The sequence below is a fragment of the Euleptes europaea genome, chromosome 3, assembly GCF_029931775.1.
Source record: "Euleptes europaea isolate rEulEur1 chromosome 3, rEulEur1.hap1, whole genome shotgun sequence".
NCBI classification, from domain to species: domain Eukaryota; kingdom Metazoa; phylum Chordata; class Lepidosauria; order Squamata; family Sphaerodactylidae; genus Euleptes; species Euleptes europaea.
Genome location: NC_079314.1, coordinates 109,943,242 through 109,951,155, shown reverse-complemented (window position 1 = coordinate 109,951,155; position 7,914 = coordinate 109,943,242). Strand labels below are relative to the sequence as shown.

Sequence of the window (7,914 nt, the reverse complement as noted above, 5' to 3'; positions counted from 1 at the left end):
AGCCCTGCGCCTCCCATGGCATGTCATTCCGTCCGCTGTATGCCCTGCTGTGACAGTTTTTTAAAGCACAAGCTGGAATTGCATCCCCTTTTTTTTCACATAAGCAATCGAGCCATTTAGGGTACAGTTCGGGGCAGCCCTTGGTGAACGCTGTCATCAGTTTCCAACCAAATAGAATTTACTATTTGCTACCAACACTGATCCCTTGTATGTCTCCCTTATTAATCTTTGCTTTATGCTCCCAGCTATAAATAATTTGATAACCATGATTTAAAGGGGGGAGGGTGGCTCGGGGTGGGGGCGAGCCCAGCAGTCAGGTTCTTCTCGTTTTATTTAATTTCTTTCCTTTTTTTTCTCTTCCTGACAAGTCTCAGCACAAGATAAGAACCTTGGCAGGATGCTGAATAGCCCTATCTGGGACTGGTGTTGCTTTAAACATATGGCTCTAAAATTCAGAACAGATCTATCATTTGGTCCAGACCACATAATTGATTCATAAGTCAGCGGCATCAGGCAGGTTTTGATGGTATCTTTATAAATAGGTTGGCGCTTTCAAAAGTGCCTGATGATATCTCTCATATTGACATGAAAGGCGTTTGGAGGTTGGAATATGCTATAACTACCAGCACGTTTGGACTTGGTGATGAGAGCCGTTTGCCTTTGCAAACAAGGCACGTAACGTATTTTTTAAAAACCACATTTTGCTCTTTTTTCTCTTTTTTTAAAAAAAGATAGCATTTAATAGTTTTTTTAAACAGTAAACATTCAGGCACTGGTCAAGTAGGAACACAAGGATGCATTTTTAGCTTTTTCAGCTAGCTAGGTAACAGATGCATAGCGCTACAATGCTTAGCACTCGCACAAATGTTCGTGTTTTGATATCTGAGTCAAAAACTGGAAGTGACTTGACAGCACTGAGCACTCGCTTTCGCTGTAGACTTCTGGTTATTTTGGAGACATGCCATGATAGAATCATAGAGTTGGAAGGGGCCATAGAGGGCATCTAGTCTAATCCCCTGCTTAATGCAGGATCAGCCTAGAGCATCCCTGACAAGTGTTTGTCCAGCCTCTGCTTAAAGACTGCCAGTGAGAGGTATCTGATTCTACTGTTAAACAACTCATTCGGAAAATTTCCCCCTAATATCAAACCAGTACCTTTCCACTCTTAATTTAAACCCATTATTGCGAGTCCTATTTTCTGCTGCCAACAGGAAAAGCTCCCTGCACTCCTCTAAGAGACAGCACTTCAAATATTTAAAGAGAGCAATCATGCCCCCCTCAACCTCCTCTTCTCCAGACTGAACATTCTCAACTCCCTCAGTTTTTCCTCATAAGACTTTCCTCATAAGGCAGATAAATAGATACATAAGAAAACTATACACTAATAAAGACAATAAAGCAGCATTACTAGATGCAGTGGTACCACTGGGGAGGGACTGTGCTCAGCGGTACAGCATCTGCCCTGCATACAGAAGGTTCCAGGTCAATCCCCAGCATCTCCAGCTAAAGATCAGGTGGTAGGCGATGTGAAAGACCTCCACTTGAGATGCTGGAGAGCTGCCCCCAGTCAGAGAAGACAATACTGACCTTTGTTGACCATGTATCCATTGCAGTGGAACAGAGGTGATATGACAACCATCTTCAAGTACTTGAAGGACTGTCATATAGAGGATGGTACAGAGTTGTTTTCTGTTGCTCTAGAAGGTCAGACCAGAACCAATGGCTTGAAATTAAATCAACAGAGTTTCCGTCTAGACATTAGGAAGAATTTTCTAACAGTTAGAGCGGTGCCTCAGTGGAACAGGCTTCCTCGGGAGGTGGTAAGTGCTCCTTCCCTGGAGGTTTTTAAGCAGAGGCTAGATGGCCATCTGTCAGCAATGCTGATTCTATAACCTTAGGCAGGTCTTGAGAGGGAGGGCATCTTCGCCATCTTCTGGGCATGGACTGTGGATCACTGGGGGTGTAGGGGGGAGGTAGTTGTGAATTTCCTGCATTGTGCAGGGGGTTGGACTAGATGACCCTGGTGGTCCCTTCCAACTCTACGATTCTATGATTCCATGATTATATTCCATACAAAAATAATAGAGCCGAGTTAAAACTGGATTACAAGTTTAGAGGACAAAGTTAAAAAACAGCATAATGTACACAATGAAAGTTACCTTACATTCCACTGGCATTAACTACAGTGACAACATACAAAATTGAGAAGAAATGAAAGTTATCGTATTGGTTCCGGGGCTTCCCTGAGCTCAGAAACCGTCTGCAAAAGTGCAAAAACATTTACCTATTTCTCCTTTTCTGAAAACCCAGGTTTTGATCTGAACTACAAACCTAGTGAAATTTTGGCACAACTCTGTTGAGTCTCAGTTTGTGAGCTGCAGAATGAAAAGTGGGGGGAAAGCATCCCTAGCATGTAAACGGCAATGGTAAGATGAGTGGACAAGATCCAGATGTTATGTTCATTTCTATCATACCAGGACTGAAGACGCCATTAACTTCTCAACATGGCCGGCAAAGGCGTCAACCGAGTGTGTTGAACAGCAGAGCAACTGGGAAAGAGAGGGAGAACTGTTTGATTAAATCATGCTCAACATTTCTATTTTATTTTTATCGTGGCAGTGGTGGGGCCTATTTTGAATTTTCAGAATGATTCTTTCTCCCCTTAATTCATTTGAATGCCGAAATACATTTCCCGCTGGCAGCGAAGCCTAGCAACGATTACAGCACTCAAAGAGAATTAGGTGATGTGCCAAGCGGAAATAGATGGCGTTGGGCGGTTGTGAACGTTCTGTGAAGGAACCAGGCAACGAGCTGGGCTTTTTCCTACAGGCCAGCTCCAGATACGGCGCAGAAAGCAGAGGTGTGCTGTCCAGGAACAAAATGAAAGACAATGCCAGAGAGTCCACTGAGGCACCACTTGGATCAGCTCTCTCTGAAGCTGGTTGGTAACACCCCTGGTGAGCAAAATAGGGGTGCTTTTATTTCAAGAAATATATATCTTTAGTGTTATTACTATGCATGAAGAAGAAGGAGGAGAAAAGTTGGGCTTTGTAGGTCGATTTTCTCTACCTAAGGAGAATCAAACCGACTTACAACCTCCTTCCCTTCCTCTCCCCACATCAGACCCCTTGTGAGGCAGGTGGGGCTCAGAGAGTTCAGCGAGAACTGTGACTGGCCCAAGGTCACACAGCAGGCTTCATGTGGAGGAGTGGGGAAACCAACTTGGTTCGCCGTATTAGAGTCCACCACTCATGTGGAGGGGTGGGGAATCAAACCTGGTTCTCCCGATTAGAGTCCACCACTCTGTGGAGGGATGGGGAAACCAATTTAGTTCCCCAGATTAGAGTCCACCACTCATGTGGAGGGATGGGGAATCAAACCTGGTTCTCCCGATTAGAGTCCACCACTCATGTGGAGGGATGGAGAAACCAACTTGGTTCCCCAGATTAGAGTCCACCACTCATGTGAGGGATGGGAAAACCAACTTGGTTCGCCAGATTAGAGTCCACCACTCATGTGGAGGGATGGGGAAACCAACTTGGTTCACCGGATTAGAGTCCACCACTCATGTGGAGGGGTGGGGAATCAAATCTGGTTCTCCAGATTAGAGTCCACTGCTCTTAACCACTACACCAGGCTGGCTGAGAGAAAGAAGCCACGATGGCAACAGTGCCATCGGAGGGCTGCAATCGACCTTTGGCCAGCTTTGTAGCACCCCCCCCCCATTTTGCAGTATGGTAGTGATGTGGATCTGCTTTTAGGACTGAACCACGGAAGGAGAGAGCCCCTTCTCCAGCGACTAGGCACCAGTGCCCGCCCACTGATCAGGGTTGCTCAGTAACTCCTTCTGTGGGAGGAGCCTAATCCACCAGTTCATTGAAACCCTAAAGCGACAGCAGTCTCCTGTAGGCGCATACTGCATATGAACATTGATAGTGATGGGCAAGATCTAGGGCTGCCAGCTCCAGGTTGGGAAATACCTGAAGATTTTGGGGGTGGAGCCTGAGGAGGGTGGGGTTTAGGGTGAGGCGGAACTTCAGTGGGGTATAATGCCATAGAGTCCATCTTCCAAAGCAGCCATTTTCTCCAGGTGAACTGATCTCTGTCACCTGGAGATCAGCTGTAATCCCAGGAGACCTCTTTTTTTTTTTTTTTTAAAGGAAGGTTTTACCTAACATCCTAAAATTCTGAAGGGAGTGATCCCAGTTGATCTTCCTAGGAAGAAAGTGCCATCCCTAGTCTTTATAGATACTCAGCAGCACCGAAGAACTGATGATCATAGCCAATGATGGACAGGAAAGAAACAAATAACATGAAATAGAGGGTATTTTTATATGTTCCAAACGGGACAGTAAATAGCAGGAGATCAGCTTGTGTCCACGTTGCAGTGATGTCACAGACGTGGTCAAGTTAGGGATGTCAGCCTCCTGGTGGGACTTTGGGATCCCATGGAATGCTCATCTCCAGAATATACAGATCAGTTCTCCTGGAGAAAATGGGGAGAGGCCATGGCTCAGTGGTAGAGCATCTGCTTGGCATGCAGAAGGTCCCAGGTTCAGTCCCCGGCATCTCCAGTTAAAGGGACTTGGCAAAGTAAGTGATGTGAAAGACCTTTGCCTGAGACCCCGGAGAGCCGCTGCCAGTCAGAGTAGACAATACTGACTTTGATGGACCAAGGGTTTGATTCAGTATAAGGCAGCTTCATGTGTTCATGTGACGCTTTGGAAGGTGGACTCTATGGCATTGACTGAGGTCCCTGTCCTCCCCAGGCTCCATCCCCAAATCTCCAGGAGTTTCCCAACCTGGATCTGGCAACCCTACCCCCCATCCCCTACCAGTGTCCTAGGGGGTACCTGGGAACCCTAGGTGCAATGGATAATCAACGCAGTGGTGCAAACGTCAGTCCAGACAACACTGGCTGCAATATCCACTGGACTTTTCCTAGCAACTTCTCATTGTACAGAGGAAATATGATATCCAAGGAATGGATGCACCAACAAGGAAGAAAATATGCAGGACCATTTTTCATTTCTTGTGTAAAAACCACACCATTTGGAAGGATTCTTAATAGATCTTAGAGTGTCGTAATGACTTTTAGGGTTTTATCACCAGTCTTTTTGAAGGCTTCCTTCAGCCGTGTTTAATTTTTCAAATTGTATTACGTAGAAAAGCCTTCATTCTGAAATTAAGTGACAAGGCTTTTTTAATTTCAGAAGGAGGGCGGGAAACTTGGTAAGAAGTTGGCTTGTCATTTTTTATTGCTTAGATCACTCTCACCCTCTAGTGGTTCAAGCAGGTATTGTACACAATTGTTAGCTGCTGGTACTAAACGGATGTCTTGTTACATTTTGAAAGAGTGGATAGTGTCACGTCAGTAACAAACGGCTCACATTAATGGTTCTTCAGCCTACAAGAAAAATCTGGCCAAAGTGCTGGACATATAAAAGCTCTTGTGAAATCCACAGTGACGGTTTGGTAGCAAAAGGCTCTGAGCTAGGGTTGCCAACCTCCAGGTACTAGCTGGATATCTCCTGCTATTACAACTGGTCTCCAGCCGATAGAGATCAGTCCCCCTGGAGAAAGTAGCCACTTTGGCAACTGGACTCTATGGGACTGAAGTCCCTCCCCTCCCCAAACCCCACCCTCCTCAGGCTCCACCCAAAAAAACCTCCCACCAGTGGCAAAGAGGGACCTGGCAACCCTACAGGTAGTGGGAGGCAGACCATTTCTTATCCACATACATCCCGCCCCAACCTTAAAAACTCCTCACTTGAACGCATGAAGCTTCCTTATACTGAATGAGAGCCTTGGTCCATCAAGGTCAGTATTGTCTGCTCAGATTGGCAGCGGCTCTCCAGGGTCTCAAGCAGAGGTCTTTCGCATCACCTACTTGCCTAGCCCCTTTAACTGGAAATGCCAGGGATTGAACCTGGGACCTTCTGCATGTCAAGCAGATGCTCTGCCACTGAGCCACACCCCTCACCCCCCACAGCCCCTGAGCATGATGAGAACCAGGTGATTGTGGGTAATGGACATCAAAATTGTTACACCTTAAATATGTGTGCAGAAAAAAGAATTTTAACCAGAGTACCTTTTCAAACACCTGCAAGATAAACTAAACTATAAAATGGCTTTGGATGGGCAAAGTGGGATTTGATAGATGCAGTCTGTGTTATTGATTGTGACCCTAAGGATGTCCCTGGATCCAGGAGTGCAGAGAATAAATCCTCATTGGGACAGAACTAAGGTAAGCATACACACATTTCCATGCAAGTAGTATTGTTTTTCCTCAGAGTTCAGCTTCCCTCCCACAAGTCTGTAGAAATTAACATCTCAGAGAGTAGAGTGGAGATGAAGGTTAAAGCAGAAAGTGCCAAAGGAGGAGGATGCATACCTATTCTCTCCAGGATCAGAGGAGCATGCCTATGATATTAGGTGCTGTGGAACACAGGCAGGACAGTGTTGCTGCAGTTGTCATGTTTGTGGGCTTCCTAGAGGCAACCAGTTGGCCACTGTGTGAAAAGACTGCTGGACTTGATGGACCTTGGTCTGATCCAGCATGGCCTTTCTTATGTTCTTACGATTACTGCTAAACAGCAAGAAGATAACAAGTAATGACCGCTGGGGAATTACACAACTTGAAGGATGACGATGAAGAAATTGCAGTTGAAGATTTTCTAGTCCTTGGCTCCATCATCAACCAAAAGGGAGACTGCAACCAAGAAATCAAAAGGAGACTGGGACTGGGAAGGGCAGCCATGAAGGAGATAGTAGATTCTTAAGCGTAAGGATGTGTCACTGCTGACTAGGATCAATATAATTCATACCATAGTATTCCTTATTACTATGTGTGTGTGTGAAATTTGGACAATGAAGAAAGCTGACAGGAAGAAAGTTGTTTCTTTTGAAATGTGGTGTTGGTGGAGAGTTTTATAGATACCACGAACTGCCAAAAAAACAAATCAATGGGTTTTAGGTCAAATCAAGCCTGAATTCTGCCAAGAAGCTAAATGGACTAAACTGAGGCTTTGGTCACATACTTTGGTCACATGATGAGAAGACTAGAGTCACTGGAAAAGACAATCATGCTAGGAAAAGATGAAGGCAGCAGGAAAAGAGGAAGACCCAACATGAGAGGGATGGACTCAGTCAAGGAAGCCACGGCCCTCAGTTTGCAAGACAGAACATTTTAGAGGTCATTTATGCAAAGGATGGTCATAAGTCGGAAGCGACTTGATGGCACTTAATACACACAATGGAGCGGAGACATCTCACATCTAATGTACAAACATGCAAAGGCATTCACATGAAGTCGAAGGTTGCTTCCATGTGTTACATGGACTTCAGGGATTACTTTTCCCTTCTATGAAGTGGGACCTGGAAATATATTATGGGATTTTAGCAGGGTCACTATTTTTTAATGGCAATACTTGACAATAGTGCTTAAAAAGTCTTCCGTATACGTTGTATCAGTCATATTTACAGCCGCTCTTTAAGTTAGACTATTATTATTGCTCCCATGGTGCAAATGAGAGCTGAGGCTTTGAAAAAACAGCTTCAGGCCACCACTGATTTCACCGCAGAGGTAAGACTTTAGCTAAGGATTTTCTCCATAGTATTTCAGTCTCTTAGCCACTAGGATACAGTTGCTTTCAGGTAATTTGGTCACAGTATGCAGTAGAGCCAATGCGGCCTTATTCGAGGGCAAGAAACTCTAAAGAGTAGTATTAGATTCGAGTCCAGTAATACCTTAGAGAGAAGGAAGGTGGCCTGGTTGTTCATGGAGGAGGGGGGGTGACCCCTTCCGAACCCCATAAAATCAGACCCCCTGACCCAATCTTTACCAAACTCTGGGGTTTGTGCAGTCCCTTCAAGCTATGCTGTGAATTTGGGGGCTCAACCTTGAAATATGAC

At 45.3% G+C, this 7,914-nt stretch overlaps 1 non-coding gene across 1 annotated transcript; it reads right to left on the bottom strand.

Annotated features, from left to right (window-relative positions):
- Positions 1 to 5,908: 5,908 nt before the first annotated feature.
- On the bottom strand, positions 5,909 to 5,980 carry TRNAV-GAC (transfer RNA valine (anticodon GAC)). The gene has a single exon. It is a non-coding gene; the product is annotated as a tRNA-Val (tRNA).
- Between the last annotated feature and the right edge of the window lie 1,934 nt (positions 5,981 to 7,914).